Source organism: Equus caballus, chromosome 16, assembly GCF_041296265.1.
Source record: "Equus caballus isolate H_3958 breed thoroughbred chromosome 16, TB-T2T, whole genome shotgun sequence".
Lineage (NCBI taxonomy): Eukaryota > Metazoa > Chordata > Mammalia > Perissodactyla > Equidae > Equus > Equus caballus.
In genome coordinates, this window is record NC_091699.1 from 28,717,109 (window position 1) to 28,735,740 (window position 18,632).

At 36.4% G+C, this 18,632-nt stretch overlaps 1 protein-coding gene across 2 annotated transcripts in view; it reads right to left on the reverse strand.

The window, feature by feature from the left end:
• PPP4R2 (protein phosphatase 4 regulatory subunit 2) overlaps positions 1-18,632 on the reverse strand; it is a 48,378-nt gene that overhangs the window by 18,545 nt on the left and 11,201 nt on the right. The window lies entirely within an intron of this gene.

An 18,632-nucleotide genomic window follows, 5' to 3' on the forward strand; every position in this document is an offset into this window, starting at 1 on the left:
CAGAGCATAGGTAGGCCCTGGGCTCATTTTTCATTCTACCAACTCACACTATAACATTAGGATCAACAGCAGTTAGAAAACCCAGGAGAAAATAAGACATTGATCCCTGACTTCCTTGACTAACAAAACTGGTTTGGAAAACAAGATATACAGACAATAAACAAACAAAAATAAGATATCATAAACCACAGAGATTTTAATGATGGTACAACAGAACCTAGAGAAAAGAAACATGAAACGTAGGGTTAGAGCCATTAAGAAAAAGTTTCAGGACAAAGTGGGACTTTAAGCTTGACCTTAAAGGATCAGTAGAGTATGGAAAAAGGAAGTAGAAAGGTATAGGATTTAAAGATAGAAGGAGTTTAACATACACAAAAGAATTTCTCAAACCCAGCACTACTGACATTTTGGGCTAGAGAGTTCTCTGTTGTGGTGAGCTGTCCTGTGGACTGCAGGATATTTAGCAACATCCCTGGCCTCTACCATTTGATGCCAGTAGCACCCCCACCCAAAGCGGCGACGACCAAAAATGTCTCCAGACACTGCCAAATGAATCCTGGGGGGAGGAAACTGCACTCCCCCACCCTCCAAAACACTGCAATAAGAGATCCCTTTTGTTGAGGATTACATTGGTTCCTGAAAAATAATAAGGCTGGGAAAACCAAAGTCTCACAAAACTTGAAGAGTAAAATCACAGGCACATATATTGTGTATATATAGATTTTTTTTTTAAGAGGAGGAAGAGAAATTCTAAAATGAAGACAAAAATAAGTACAAAAATAAATGTACTCAGCATTAAAACCTATCTCATGAATCACTTCTGGTTATACAAGAAAATGTGCTGTGGAAATCTGACCTAGAATTTTTTTCTCGGGTGTAGTCTTCTGTGTATTGACAAAGGTGGAAGAAAAACATGAAACACCAACGAAAAAACCCTTTCTACACTGACCCACAGACCAACTCATGTGGTGCAAAGCAAACAATAATTGCTTAGGTTTTTCTCTAAGGTTGAACCGTACATACGTAAATGATTAAGGCTTTACAATTTGTTTTTGAAATATAAAAATGAGTTGACGCAGCCACAGATGGTGAGAGATTACTATACACTTCACTACACAGGTTTCATCCTGGAGAATCTTGAGTTTGAAGGTGAGACTCAAAGTGCGTTTAACACTGTAGTGTTTGCAATATTGGCTTTTAGTAGTCTGGTATGTTATCTATTTTGTTCTATTTTATACAGACTATTTTTACTGGTGTTTTGAAGTATGTCCTACAGTTCCATGCTACTTTAAAATCACAAATAAAAGGTAGAATTATTTAGAAAGCCTTTTTCTATATCTACATATTCTCAAAAGGAAGAAAAAAATCATAATTAAAACCCAGCACCTACTCCAAGAACAATTTGTACTCTGGTCTAAGAACTGTCTGAACATGTGGAAAATGAACACGTCAACACTTCTGAAATGGATAGCCCTTCCTGGAAATCTCCATCTACATATGATGAAACTAAGAGGATACACTGGAATTTTCTTTTTAACTGGAAATGTTTTTAAAATGACAAAACTGACAAGCCCACAGCTAACATCCTACTCAGTGGTGAAAAGCTAAAAGCTTTTCCTCTAAAATCATGAAGAAGACACGGATGCCCACTCTCGCTTTTATTCCACATAGTACTGGTAGTCCTAGCCAGAGCTATCAGGCAAGAAAAAGAAACAAAAGGCAACCAAGTCAGAAGAGCAGAGTATAACTGTCTCTATTTATAGATAACATGATATTATCTATAGAAAACCTCAAAGACTCCACCAAAAATCTGTCAGAACTAATAAAACAAAAGTAAAATTGCAGGATATAAAATCAAGGTACAGAATTCAGTTGTGTGTCTACACACTAACAACAAACTACTGGAAAAAGAAATTAAGAAAACAATCCCATTTACAACAGCATCAAAAAGAATTAAAATACTTAGGAATAAATTTAACCAAAGAGGTAAAAGATCAATATACTGAAAACTAAGACAGTGATGAAACACACAAATAAATGGAAAGATATTCATGCTCATGAACTGGAAAAACTTCGCAAACTACCCAAAGCAACCTACAGACTGAATACAATCCCTATCAAAATTCCAATGGCATACTTCACAGAAACAGAAAAAACAATCCTAAATTTGTACAGAACCACAGAAGACTCTAAATAGCCAAAGCAATCTAGAGAAAGAAGAACAAAACTGGAAGCATCACACTTTATTTCAAACTATCTAACAAAGCTATAGTAATCAAACCTGTACGGTATTGGCATAAAACCAGACACAGAGATCAATGGAAGAGAAAAGAGCCTAGAAACAAACTCATGCATATGTGGACAATTAATTTTTGACAAGGGAGCTAAGAATATACAATGGGGAAAAGAGAGTCTCTCCAGTAAATGGTGCTAGGAAAACTGGACAGCTACATGCAAAACAATAAAACTGCACACTATCTTATATCATACACAAAAATCAACTCAAAATAGAATAAAGAGTTGAAAGTGAGACCTGAAACCATATAACTCCTAGAAAAAACCATAGAAAGTAAGCCTCTTGACATCGGTCTTGGCAATGATTTTTTGGATTTGACACCAAAAGCAAAGGCAATAAAATGTCCAAAGTCTAAATGACCAGAGCTCAAAGAAAATGGAGGATAAGAAATCAACAATTGTTTTAAATCAAAAACATTTCCCAAAACAGATAATACCCATTGGCAAGAATGTGGAGAAACTAGAACCCTTACGTCTTGCTAGTGGGACTGTAAAATGGTGCAGCCACTGTGGAAAACAGTTCCTCAAAAAGTTAAACACAGAACTACCCCAAGATTCAGCAATTCTACTCCTAGGTACATACTTGAAAGAACTGAAAGCAGGGACTCAAACTGATACGTGAACCAATGTTCATATAGCAGCACTATTCACAACAGTCAAAAGTGGAAACAACCCAAATGTCCACTAAGAGATAAATGGACAAACAAATGTAGTGTGTGTATACACACACACACACACACACACACACACAATGGAGTATTATTTGGCTTTAAAAAGGAAATTGACATTTCCTCGGCTCCAAGGTTCACGTGTGCTACAACACTGGTGAACCTTGAAAACATTATGCTAAGTCAAATAAGCCAGATAAAAAAGAAAAAATATTGTATGATTCCACTTATATGAGGTATTGAGAACAGTCAAATTCAGAGAGAGAAAGAAGAATGGCAGCTGCCAGGGGCTGGAGGGAGGTGAGAATGGGGAGTTATTGTTCTGCTTGTGATGACAAAAAAGTTCTGGAATGGACAGTGGGGATGGTTGCACAACACTGTCAATATACTTAATGCCACTGAATTGCACACTAGGAAATCGTTATATGTCAATTATATCTTGATAAAGCTGGGGAAAAAATGGTTAAAACTATAAATTTTATGTTATGTATGTTTTACCACAGTAAAAATAAGTAAAAATACCCAGAATTAAAAGATACTACTTTTCAAAGTTAGACAGCTCATATAGGTTGTTGAGAGTGGCCAACACAGGGGCTAACACAGAGACGAAGCAATGCACATCAAAGTAAAATTGCATGATTTTGGAATCAAAGAGAAGATCCTACAGAATTCCAGAGATATAAAACAGGTCACATACAAATAGGGCTTCAGACTTATCAACAACACTGATAAGAAACCAATGGAAAAATGCCTTCAAAATTCAAAGACACAACTGTTTCCAACCTAGAATTTTATATCCCAACTATTCATTTAATTGTGTGAGTAGAATAAAACACATTTCAGACGTTGAAAGTATATTCGCTACTATGCATTCTCCTGCCACCAAAACAATCAAGTAAACCAAGAAAGAGCATGACATGTTATCTAATAAACTGACGACCCCAAGAAAAGAGAGTGCATTTCAGAATGATGATAAAGGCAGCTTCCAAGAAGGTAGGATTAAGGCAAGTCTAGAGAGTGACCAGTCCAGAATGGAGCAGTTAAGAAGGCTTCAAAAGACATTTTTTTAAAACATGAAATTGGTAAAGAACCCAATATAATTCAGTATACTACAATGAAATCTAAATAACTAAAGTTTGGGGCTGAATTAGTCATAAGTACGTAGAAAATTAAACAAAAAATAGCATTCACAGAGATAATGCATATAACAAATGTTGAGCTGACCAAAAGTTCAACATAATTTTATATTAGGGAAACTGGGCAATGGAAGTGGGAGGTATGCATAGAGTGAGAAGGAGCAGGTAAAAGAAACTAAATCTTCACTGTCACTAGTAAATCAATAATTAACTCCAAAAATTTAAATAAAAAAAAATTTTAAGACTGTAACATAGAAACAGGAAGATAAACTCCAAAAGAAACAATGATTTTAAAGTGGTTGTCTCTAGGGAGTAGGAAATGGAAGAAAGCACACAACATAAGACTTTTGTTACCTTTGGCGTATTAATAAACTCACTAAATCTTGTGCATGTAAAATTTGATAAAAATACAAACAAAAAGGTTAAAAAAAAACTATTTTAAAAGAACTGGATGGGGCTAGAATCTGGAAGCTTGAGTTCAAATTTCAGTTCAGCCACTTGAATTTCATTTGTATGACCTGAGACAAATAACGCTAGCCTCCCCTTGTTTCCACATCTGTAAAATGAGGGTAACGGTGTCTACTTCAAGGAACTGCTGTGAGGATTAATATTAATGTAAGCAGAGTGCTTAGGAAAGTGACTGACACCTAGAAAGCACTCAATGGTTGTTTTTCCTCAAGAAACTCAAGATGAGGAGAACATCTGAGTAATATAGTAGAGCTATGCAGAGAGCTTTCCAGATGAGTACAGCATCTTGAGATGGAATCAGTAAGAAAGGACTGGAATAGTGAGAAAGACCTCTGTTGGGCCATAATAAAATGGTTGGGCTTATTTTATGCACTGTCACACAACAGATAAATAGCAACTTGAGGCAATCTCTGGCCTAAGAATACTTCTAGAGACTCTTTAAATTATTCCCTTCTATTAGAGAGAGGAGAAACTTCTTTACCCAATATCCCTTCTTCGCTCATCCACAAAACTATTTCCTTTAAAAAAAAAAAGTAAAATTTTCAGCTAACAGATAAGAATACAGAATAGGGAAAAAACCCTATACATCACCTAACTTTGTCAAAAGATAGTTGTATTTGTACAGTTCCTGACAAGCTAGAAGATATCTACACATACTGCACTAACTCCAAAAGTTCTGACTCCTCCAGGATCTCCAATCCGTTGATCTTACCACTTTTACTGCCTCCTAAACCCTTTGATATCCTCTCCCTTCATTATCCAGCTTAAATTATAATTAATAATTAATCATCACAATTACCACCTTGCATACAGTTGATTCTCTAGTCTCTCTCTGGCTTCACTGTACTAAAAAAATCAACTTCACTGGTTAAATGCAATCTCACCAAATCTATGCTTATTCGGCAGTGCACATGGGGATGAACACAAGGTTAGAGAAAAATGCACAACCATGCTGACTGGTCTCAAGTACCCTATTAAAGCTGCCAGATTCTATTTCCCTAGTGTAGTCACTCTCAGACTCTTCTAGATAACGATTTCATATCTTCATCTCCTCAAACTCCCACTGTGTTCTCCCTCGCCCTCACCTTCAATGCCCTTGCCTGCTGTTTCACTCAGAAAACTGAAGCAACAGAGGGGGAATTTCCAGAGTCTCACCAAATTTATCCACCTACTAGCATGTTCACGTACACACTCTGAATTCCCACTTGTTATCATAAATGAACTGCCCATTCTCTCATCTATTTACATACCAAATTCTCTATTTGTGCGTCTGCTCGAGAGCATCACTTGTGTAATTCTCCCCTTCCATCCACTACCTCTACATCAACTGTTTAATCTCTAAATGGATCATCCCCACTACCATATAAATAAGGTCGGATTTCTCCCATCTCAAAAAATTTTTCTTTCCTCCACTTAACCTCCCAGCTCCCACATCACTTATTTGCTCTCTTTTGAGGGAAAATTCCTTGAAGTTGTCTCCCTTCCATTATCTCTCAAACCCACTCCAATGAAGCTTTCAGCCCCACCACTAAAACTAATCTGCTCTTATCAAGGTCATCAATGACCTCAGTATTGCTAAATCCAATGGCCAAGTCTCACGCCTCAGTTAAGTGCCCTAAAAAGAGTATTTTACACAGTTGATGGTTTCTTCTTAATTATTTTCTTGGGTTTTTTTTTTTATCTCACTGGTCTTTCCTGCTCATTTTCCTTTTCTGGTTCCCCAAACTGCTTAATGCTAAAGTAACCCAAAGTTCAGCCTCTCTGTCTTCTCTATCTACACTTGGTGATCTTATTCAGTCTGGAGATTTTAAATACATACTATGTATATGCCAATTTTATCTCCTCATCCCCACATTCATCCATCCAAGCACTCTCTCCACATCAACATAATATCCAGCATGTCTAAAACTGAACTCTTGATCTTACCCCGACAGTTGCTCCTCTGACAGCCTTTCCCATTTCAGGTGTGATGAAATTTCATCCTAGCTGCTTAGGTAAACCTAAGTGATCCTTGACTCCATTCTTTCTCTCACATACCACACCCTGTCAGGAAATCCTGTCAGCTGTACTTTCAAAATATATAAAGAATGTGACTAATTCTCACCACCTCCTGCTACCACTTAATCCAAGTCACTATCATCCCTTCCATACTATCATCATCTTCAGTAAGCCCTGCTTCCAGCTTACTTTATACCTAAAGCATATTTTCAGCATAACCATTTGTACTCTTAACACTTAAGTCTGATAATGTCACTTCTCTGCTCAAAATTCCACAATGGCTCCTGATTTCACTCAGAGTAGAGGCCAAAGTCCTTACAATGGTCCACACTGCCTAACATGATCTGACCCCAATCCTCTTTACCTTTCTGACCTCCCCAATTGGTCTGTTTACTCCAGCCACAGTGACCTCCTAGTTAAGTCTGTGAAAACGTGGGACACAATCCTACTTAAAGGGCCTGTGCATTGGAAGTCCTCTGTTTGGAATGCTCTTCTACTATATACAGCATGGCTAACTTCCTGTCTTGCTCAAATGTCATCCTCTAAATGAGACTGACTCTAACCACCTTATTTAAAATTACAACTACCTCTCTACCCTTATCTCTCATTTCCCTTACTCTTGTTCTTATTCTTCTATTGCCCTTACAATCTAGTAACATAATAATTGTTTTGTTATATTTATTATCCCTATGCCCAAATATCATTCACCAATATATATCAGAAGTACCAAGAATGTGCCTGGCAAACACTGCTCAAAAATTACTTTGTGAATATTCTGAAGCCGACTTTGGTGGGAATAATATTCACAACCCACCTACTGTGGAAAAAAGAAATCACAAAGAAAATGTCACTTTCCAAGCAGATCTGAGAATTATTATATGTGCAACTATTTTAGCAATAGGGGTACAGATTCACATTTGAACTACAACGTATAATAATAACAGCAGCAAACTCATAACCACAATGCCAGACACTGTTCTAAGCACTCTGGAAACAAAGAGGTTAAATAACCAAGGTTGCACAGCTATTAAGTGGCAGAGCCAGGATTTCAATCCAGGCATTTTTGGCTCCAGAATCCATACTCTTACTAAGTCATGACATCTAGTTATAGGAAAAGTATAAGCCAAAAAAAACAGTCAATGCCACTACGCAGCTCTAAGCTAGTCTACTAGGAAAAGATACAAAAAAGACGCTAGTTGCCTATGGGGAACTCACAATCCAAACAAAAATGACAGCATAGGAAAATATACATACGACAATGAAGTAATCATAAAGTACCATAAGCAGGCGAAGACACACTTAAGCCAGGGTCAAGGAAAGTTTTCCAGACCCTTAGTATGTATCTTAAAAGATGAGCACAAAAGAAAAGAAAGCTCTTTGTTTCAGGGAGAGGGAACAATACGTGAAAAGGTACTGAGAGGAGGCAGCGTGATCCAACAAGGAATCCTGAGGAGTTTAGGAGAGCACAAAAACAAAGAGAGTAAATTGGGGATAACAAGTTAAGTAGACACAATCATATACATCTGAAATTTTAACTTGAGCAAGGAGGATGCATAAAAATTTTAATTATGGGAATAGCATAATTTTTACATTGTTGCACAACCACTGGTAATCGTATAGATTAGAGAGACTAGAAAGGGCAAGCAAAACTTCAGGTAGGAAACACTTTACAGAAACCCAGGCAAGATGAGAATGATGGATAGAGAATGTCTACAGAACCATAACTGGATGTTGTCTGTGAATCTTCGTGTCCATTCCCACTAACACTGCCCTATTTCAAGTTCTCATTTCCTCTAGCTTAAACTCCCATAATAGTCTCCTGAGTGATTTCTCTGGCTCCCCTGAATTAGACGCAAGTTCCATAGGGCAAAGCTCTGATTTCTCTCTCCTCTGCTCAAAAACCTTTAATAACTTTTAACGTCTTTCTAAATTCAAAATTGTACATATTAGCAAGATACTCTCTGATCTATGCCAAATCTACCTTCACAGCCCTGCACTTTTTCCTGACTATTCCTTTGCTCACTGTTCACTCTGACTAAACTGAGTTAAAATGCCTCTTGAACTAGGAGGCTTTCCCTAACCTTCCTTGCCAGAAATCAACTTCTTACTCCACCATTCCCAAAGGACTTTGTTTATAACTTCCTTAAAGCAACTATTATATCCTGCCCCAGACCATAATCACTAGTTTTATGCCTTTTTTCCCTTTTAAGATCAGGTTCCATGAAGCTAAGAATCATGCAACAGAATCTCTCTTTTGGGAAGGAACTGCCTTTGTCATGAAAACACTTTGATACTAACCTAGCAAAAGCTAGGACCTCAAGAAATTGTAAGCATTTCAGCAATTCAAAGATGTTGGTAAGAACACTGAATTTCTCACAATAATAGAAGGATCAGTGCTAACTTTATCTAGATCCTTAAAGGTCAAGGTGATTTCCTGTTGACATGCAACTCACAGTTATAACCTCAGAACAGTTTTAGGACAATTTTAATACACTTAACCTGAATGATGAACTGGGGTACTGTATATGCATACAAGCTGGTGACAGTATACAGCAATGAGCTGGCCCCCCAGATCCTGGTTCCCACTTTACTAGAAACAGATGTAATACACAGGTATGGGCCTCCAGTAAACAGCCAGCTGTTTCCCTGCCCATTCTACCCACCCCCTGCAAAGAGTGGATAATCCTGGGGTAGACCAATTGGATGTTCTCCCCCAGAAATGTGAAATATGGAGAGACCAGAGACTGTAAGTCATTGTCAATAATTCATCCCTTTGGCAGCAACCTAAAGAAAACGTCTAGAAACTTCTGCTGAGGTGCCCCAGGTACCCCATCCTCATATCCTTAGCTTCGTGGTAATAGCTTCAACCTTTGATTCTAAGTGCTACCTCAATATCCTTCCAATAAATCTTTCTTTCCCTTCTCTCGCTTTCTTTTGGGCTTAAGTCAACCAAAATCAGTTTGTGCTGCTTGTAAGCAAAAAAAGTTTTAAATCAATTTGATGCTTTCAAAAAGCCAAATATTCTTTTGGGATTAAATCTTTAACACTCTAGCTTTAAGCAGAAACCTGAGCTGTGAAAAAAACCTCTTCTGGATTTTCAAACTACAATTTAAAGTTTATTTCTTATATTTTAATATTTAAAATGCTGTGACACTAGTAAATTAATTCAGCAAATTAAGTTTAAGTGGATGTTCCCAAAGGATCCATTTGAACATTCAGTCTAGCAGACTACCCATGGTATTCAGAGAATCTGGATTTTAGTCCAGTCCCCTGCATGTAACTCGCCAGAATGTCAAAGATCCTCTGTGTTGTTATACACACTGACAATCTCTTTATGACAGATCACTGCCAACAAAGTAACTTCATTGCTATTTTCTTCTTTATTAGAACTTTATTCCTTGATTACAGTTTGGAGAATTTTATCTTTTTCCAATATAAATATCCTAGGTCTTCAAAACACATGGATGCTCCTCAATCAGCCCTAAAGCTTGATTTTCCTACATTAGAAATTAGATCTGAATTTATAAACATATATATTTATAAATTTAAAAGTCTGAAGAAGGTTGTACATTTCAGTCAATTATATACCTATAGTTTTTCCTTTTCATGTGAGCTTTTTACCTTTTAAAAGTATAAAAAGGTAACTGCTTAAAGTCAGTGAAATTATAAATTGAGAAAAATTAAGCTACTAATGGTGAAACTGTAATTCAGAAATAAAAATATTCAAACTGAATAATAAAAAGCAAAGTTGATCCAATTATATTTTTAAAGGGCTACTGGCATTTCTTCTTCAAGTATACCTGAAAAATCTGAACTTAATTCCTTAGAACACAAAAGTTTGCTCAAGTATACTTTCATTTTTCCTGGTGACTATTTTTAAAAGCTATTTACTAACTAAATTCTCACTTCCATTTTGTATTTTATGGAGTGTATATAAATATTATGCATATTTTGGGGCACGGAATGGAGAGGCTGTTACTTCTTCCTTTTATGAAACAGTGCATTGTTCAAATTGTTTTAATTAAGGTATCCTACCTTTTATAATAAAAAAAATACATTTTAAATATCTGGCCACATTTCTTAACACTCTATGCCTCACATCAATACCAAATTCAGTAATTTTAAAGATTAGCACATTTCGAAACTTCATTCCATTAACGTGACTCTTTAAAGTTTTTGTACTGTTCAACTACAAATTTTTAAAAAGTAAAATCTTCAGTCACAAATACAGATACAATTTTATCCACAAATTCTCATACTGACCTGAACAACTTTTGAAGACTGCAATATACTAAAAAATCCTCCTTAAAACATTTTCTTCCTTTAAACACGCCAACTTGAATCAACCTACTTATACTGAATACTCAGAAGCCTTTCTTTCAAGATGAGTCTTCCAAATTGTGCTTTCAATACGTGCCTTTCCCAAACTTTCAAAGAGTTAAGACTATATTCATCAAATCTAAATCAGGATCAACTGTAAGACTCTCCATTATTTTAAGAATTCTGGGGCCGGCCCCGTGGCCAAGCACTTAAGTTCGCGGCGCTCCACTTTGGCCGCCCAGGGTTTCATCGGTTCAGATCCTGGGCGCAGACATGGCACCGCTCATCAGGCCATGCTGAGGCAGTGTCCCACAGAGCACAACCAGAGGCACGCACAACTAGAATATACAACTCTGTACTGGGGGGCTTTGGGGAGAAGAAGAAGAAGAAAAAAAGATTGGCAACGTTAGCTCAGGTGCCAATCTTTAAAAAAAAAAAAAGAAGTCTAAGATACTACTGATGTTTCAAAGATGTTCAATTTCACAGATAGTAAAATATGGAAAAAACATGCTGATGAGGACTATCGAAGTTTTAGTTTTAAAACGTCTTTTTGCGTAGTAAAGAGATTCTAAGTTTAAACCTTTATTTTGATAAAATTTGTAATTATGTCAAAATTTTGAGGAATATCTAGAATTTATATATATACAAAGCAGAAAAAATTCAAAAGACAAAAATTTAACACAATCTCAATTTTATTCCCATCTAATCTAACCAAGCTCTCTCTAGTGCACTTAAACATTCTGAGGCTAGTACCCCTTGACACTAAAGCTTTCACCTCCCCACTCTAAATTTAAAAATAGAAACACGTAACAAAAATAATTATTATTGGTTGGCTCCTTCTATAACTGATTAGCCTTAGGCTCAGAGCATATGCTGATTTAAGGATCAACTGAAAAAAAAATACTCTCTTAAGGAACTACATTTATAAAAGTATCCCCCGGTCCTAATTTTAAAAATGAAGTTAACATACTTGGTGCCAGCAAATGCTGAGAAAAGCAGTGAGCAAACTATTAAATGAAGTAAAATACTGTTAAAATAGTAAATACTATAAGAGACTGGTTTGTTTGTTCCCCACCGCATCCCCGGCACCTAGCACAGTACCTGGCACAGAAAACATGCTCAATAAATATTTGTTGACTTAAGATAAGTGACATCTCAATAAAGATGTGAAGAAACTTAAGAAAACTTAATCAACAATCAGAAATTACACAAAAATTAAGTGGTAAATAGTATATAACAAAAGGAACTTCCACTTTGAGAAAATTTCACACCAGCATTTTTTACATAGAATGTCCCATAGTATGCATTCAAAAGTCCCAGCCCCTTCTCCTTCCTACTTTCTTTTAAAGAGGGTACACCAAAAGTATGTACTTCACAAAACTCAACATCAAAATTTTCAAGAACATATTTACATAAACAATTCATACCTGAATTTAATCAAATATAAAAAGATGTTGAAATGCATATGCTGAAGCCCTAACCCCCAATGTGGTGGTATTTCTGGATGAGGCCTTTGGGAGATAAGCAGGTATAGACAAGGTCATGAGAGGGGGGCCCTCATCGTGGAATTAGTACCCTTATTAGGGGAGACACCAGAGAATGAAGGAACAAACCAATGATTCCCACCCCCAACGCCCCACATGAGCGAAGATCAAGAAGGTGGCCATCTGCAAGCCAGGAAGAGAGCCCATACTGGGCTCAGACTTCCAGCCTCCATAACTGTGAAAAAACATTTCTGTTGTTTAAGCCACTCTATTTGCTATAGGAGCCCAAGCTAACACAACAAGTCTACTATTTGAAAGGAACACTGACCAAATTATAACCTCTAAGGAGCCTAGCTTGGTAGGAGAAATAATATTTATATTAAAATACCCATAATATAGAATAGAAAATGGCAAAACAGAATTTAGAAAGACAAGGTATAAAAATCTGGAAAGGCTGAGATACAAGCAAAGCTGACAAAGGATAAACAGAATGTGCATTTACTCAGGGAAATTGAAAGGGAAGAGAGAAAGCCAGCTTATCTCAGAATATTCACACACACACACCCCTCCAACCTACCTCAAGATTCTGATACCAATAATACTTTATAAAGCTGTAAAGAATATTTAAGAGATGAAGATGAGATTTTGATTTTTCTTCCATTTATATATTTAATGCAGCTTCTATTTTGTGCCACATTTTGAGCAAGGCAATCTCAGCCCCCTCAATTAGAGAATCACAAGTAGAAGGAGACTAGTAAGCAAATAGCTATAACAGAAAACATGATCAATGCATGTCAGAAATATGGCAGTTTCTACGGAGAAAAGGGGATCTGAGAAGGCTATGCAGTAGACTAGTATGTATTTGAATGAAGCTGTCTGAACAGTCTTAACTTGAACAGACAAGTTGAAGTTATCCATGAGGAAGCACATGAGAGGCGATGAACAGAAAGATGCTATTAGAATTTAACACTAGCAAATTAAGAGCACTGCATATTCAGTGAACTGCAAGTAACTTGAGAAAGTTACAAATGTTGGCAAGAGACAAGACTGGAAAGGTAAAGAGCACAGATCAAAAACAATTTTTAAGAGTAAGACAGTATTTACTTCACTAAAAGGATAAAAGCATAAAATGGAATATTAATAACCCTATACAAGGAGACTCCAAAGGAAACAAGGTAGAGTGAGGATACATCCTAGTTAGAACAGTCCCAGTCCACATCTGCACACCCAGTGTTCCACCCAGTTTATCATCATTTGTACCATATTTAATGAAGTATTATTAATTACTGCATTAAAATATGCTAGTTTGGTAGACCTCTCCACTTTGTACTTCCAACTTCTATGATCTTGACTATTTGCGAAATGCACATATAATGGACTGACTCCTCACTTTAATGTGCAGTTAAATCTGAAAGATAACAAAAATAACCAATTTATCTTTCTCTCACCCTTTTCAGACTTAATGTAGCTAATGATTCCCTTTCAGGACAGCATGCAGAGACTCTCCAGTGGCCAGGGCAGCTGGCTCTATTGGAGGTAGGAGAAGTGATCAACATTGCTGCCACTAATGTTCCGTTGGTCTATCAGCCAATTGTGTGGTGGCCTGTGACTTGGTCTGTGAGATATACATAGCTGCCAGGCCACCTGTGAGCAGAGTTCATGGGAAATCATAGGTTAGGCATATGCAGAGCAGCTAGCAAAGGCTGGTGGATAAGAATGCATCCACGTGTTGGGAGGGTAGTGCACTGCAAACTCCATGGGACAGAAGCTTCTATGCTCAGGCCCCTCCAGACCTCACCCTCTATATCTCTTCATCTGGCTGTTCATTCGTATCCTTTAATATCCTGTGTAACAAACCAGTAATCTAGTAAGGAAACTATTTTCCTGAGTTCTGTAAGCCACTCTAGCAAATTAATGGAACCTGAGGAGTGGGTCATGGAAATATCCAATTTTTAGCCCGCTATTCAGAAGCAGCATAGGTAACAACCTGCTCTTTTGATTGGTGCCTGAAGGGGGAGGGAGCAGTCTTGTGGGACTAAGACCTTGTGAGATCTGATGTTAACTCCAAGTAGACGTGTCAGAATGAAGTGAACTGTAGGACACTCAGGTGGTGTCAAACAATTGCTTGGTGTGGGGAAAACACCCACACACCGAGTGCCAGAAGTGTTGCATGAGAGAAAGAGTTTTCCTAGACAGTATTTGATTAGATAAGAGGCAAAACATCTGGGACTTTCATCTTTACGAAAATCAGGAAAGAGAACACCTATAATTAGACTATGAATCTTTAACAAGAAATATTTATTTCTCAAAATTAGACTTTTCCGAGTTTCTCAAAAGGAATTCTGAAAGGCAAAACCAGACGCCTTGGTTAAAGACCTTGACGGCCTTATCATATCCATCACTGTTTTCATTTCACAGGTCACAGAACAAAAATACAAGACACTTTTTAAAGTTTAATGTATGCTTTTTCCTATGAAGCAGAATCTTTCAACCTAGGCACTGGTGACATTTTGAATCTGATAATCTGTTATTGTTGGGGGCTGTCCTGTGCACTGTAGGACGGACGTTCAGCAGCATCCCTGGCCTCTACCCACTGGATGCCAGCAGCACTCTTCCACTTCTAACAACCAAAAATGGCTCCAGACACTGTCATCCCTGGTTGAGAACTACTGCTATGAAGGACTGAAGAGGAAAGTGAACAAAACGATTATAGCATAAAATGCAAATTTGAAGAAAAATTCCACACCTCAGAAGTCTCACCCATCTTTAGTTACTTTTACTTTTAATTTATTGCCAAGTCTTATCAGCTTAAGTAGACAACATAGGTCAAATTAATTTTACTAACATTTAAACAAAAGTATCTATTTATTCAAAACTAATTTTAAGATAGTAGAGAACAATCTCAAGACATGTCCATTTTTGTGGGTAGCATTTTCATTCCTTCTGCTTGAGTAGGACTTTATGGCATTTCTGAGATCTCACAGTGCTCTGAGTATTCAGTCAACCTAAGAGCAGAATGTAATTTTTTTCCTCAAACTAACTGGTTTGCTTTGGCCTATTTACAAATAAACAGGCCAGGACCAGATTGTTAGGAAAAAAATTTACAAGAACAAAATTTCAAATATTTATTCAATTAAAGGCATTGCTCACTCTTTGTATTTGAAGTCTCTTTTATTGATAAATACAGCTACTTTTCTTTGGAATGTGATTGAAAAGACAGATATATGCCAGAAATAAGTTAAATCTACCAGTCATTACAAAGACTATCCTTTGCTATATAGTTGTGACCATCCTTTTTAAGCAACTTGCTACTTCAGATACTTTTAAACTCAAATTATTCCTAACACAATAAAAATATAATTTATTTAGAAGTAAATTTATCAGGCCATTTTATCACTTTTATCAACAAAAATCTAACAAAAAACTGGAAAAGGAACAAATCATAGCTTAATAAATGAGGAAGACACAAAACTACCAATCACAATAAACACATGAAAAGATGCTGGCACAAAATAAAAGGAAGCAAATGAAAAAGACATTTTTCATCTTGTCAAATTTTCAGATTTAAAAGTCTAAACGCTTGGTGCTGACATTCGATACAGAGATAACTTTTACACCCTGTTGGTATAAACATAAGTTGAAAAAAATTTTTGAAGGCCAAATGACAATATCTGTCAAGATAATAATGCACATAAACTTTAACCAATAAATCCCATTCTTGCAACTGTGCCAATGTAAATATGCTCACTTAAGCATTGTTTGAACTGTTTGTAACCATAAACAACCTAAAGAATCATCAAAGAGGACAGGTTAAATAAATTAAAGCACATCCAAAACACTGGAATACTATGCCACCCATAAAAAACGAGGTAAACTTTCATGTTTTGATAAGAGATATCCAAATACAGCAAATAACAAAAGGCAAACTGCACAAGTCTGATACTGTGTTTTTCTCAAAAAGAATTAACATATATACACTTATATATGCACAGAAAAATTGTTAAGAATATACAAGAAAGCAGGTTAATAGTATAGTTTGATTTTTCTTTTTTCTTGTGAGCATTTTTATAACAAAAAACTTTAAAATGAGATAGGCTTAGCTAAAGCAGTATTAATTCCATAGTATTTGCACAGGAGTTTTTTCACATTATAGGCACAATAATACTTATTTAATTCATGTGATCCATTAAACTCAAAATACAGCGGGTGGGAGGAAGGGAAATTAGAGGAAGGTGGTCAAAAGGTACAAGCTTCCAGCTGCAAGATAAATGAGTACTAGGGATGTAATGTACAACACGATGATTATAGTTAACATTGCTGTAAGATATACAGGAAAGTTAAGAGAATAGATCCTAAGAGTTCTCATCACAAAGAAAAATTTGTTTCTTTTCACTTTTTTATTGTATCTATATGAGATGATGGATGTTAACTAAACCTACTGTGGTAATCATTTCACAATACAAGTAAATCAAACCATCAGGCTGTACACCTTAACCTTATACAGTGATGTATGTCAATTATTTCTCAATAATACTGGGGGAAAAAATACTTAGACAAGGAAACAAACAAACAAAACCCTCAAAATGCTGTTATTCTCACAAAACTTCCCCTTAACCAAAATGGAGATGTAAGTAGAAAGAGTGTTTATATAATACTCTCCATATTTAAGATACTTAAAACTATGAAAGACTAAAAATTTTAAAACAAATCTTTAAAAATTACCACCAGTCCATATACTCATCTAATATTTTGTCAGAAAATAATTTTTTAAAGTGGCCATGGCCTGGCTGTGGCATTAATTTCTGTCATATCCTAGAGCAACTAAGACAGAAAAATCAAATGCCAGGGACATTATTTACAAGAAAACTGACGACCAAGTAACAAGGTATCATCCCCATGAGCCTCTAACAGGAACAGTTAGGACAAGACTAGAGAGGTATCAGTATCTATACAGGAGCAAGAGAAAGAGAACCTGTCTTACAACAGCTTATGAACAGGAAAACCCCAGATTTGCCAACAGTACTCATTGGGGAAAAAAGAAAACTAAGCCACATTTTACCCACATTTAAGATTACTCCTGGCAAACTAGAGTTAGTGTGCAAAGGCCCTAGAAAAGGTACACCAGTCTCCAGTTAAAGAACACTTTGAGATAAAAATAGCCACAATCTCAAAAGTCACCCTGTAGTCACCACGGATAACAACCCTAAAATAAGACCAGAATAAAACAATCTCCAAAAATACTAAATTCACTTTGGTAAATACAAACAATCTTACATAGAAATATTTTATTGTTATTTAAAAAGCTACCTCACCCTCCCCTCCCAGAGATACATAATAGTGCAAAATCTACAAATGCACTTGTAAGACCTCTTACATCTCTCAAATTTCAAACACTTCTACAGCATATATTTTCTCAGTTTCATCAGCTGTAAATGGGATACCACCTACCTCCCAACATTGCAAGGATAAGATTTTTGGTTAATTGAGAATAACAAATCCAAGATGCATACATAGGCTCACAGAGTTTCAGTTAAAATACATACATCAGTCTCATCACCTATATGCTTCAAATTTATGCCTCTGCAAAATTACAATTACTAAAAGTTTTCAGCCTTTGAGGTCACTAGAAAATAGCCAAAATTACAAACATTAAGGGTACATCAAACCATCTGCCTTACTGACCCTTTCAGTAAATATCTCCTGACATAGTTTTCTTAGACCACAAACCACCACACCCAACCTACCTATACTTGCCATAATCTCCTTCCCCAGGAAACTATCTATGGTGTCAGTGCTTAGGAGGTCATATTATGATGTGCCACAAGGAAAAGGCGGCTGGACAGGTACATGAGGTGAGGCAGCCTGAAAGTCTCAGAAATAACAGCAATTATCAGATTGCTATCAAATGCAGAGCTTCAAATTCTAACAGGTTTTGAAAGGATTCTTAGACTGCTACAGGTAAGAGGAAAGATGTGAGAAGACAACTGAACAAGGGACAAGTGATATAAAGTACAGGGGATGAAAGGATCTGAAGTCAGAATGCCTGAGTTTAAATCCCAATTCTGTCACTTAGCAGCTGCAAAATCGTAGGCAAATTATTTAAGTTCTGTAAGCCTCAGTATCCTCGCTGTTAAAAAGGATACCTACTCCAGAGTAATTGTAAAGATTAAATTTGTGTAAGCATATAAAACATGTGATAGTGTCTGGCACAATATAAATGTTCATTAAATGTCTGCCTTTTAGGAAGAAGGACAATAACCCAA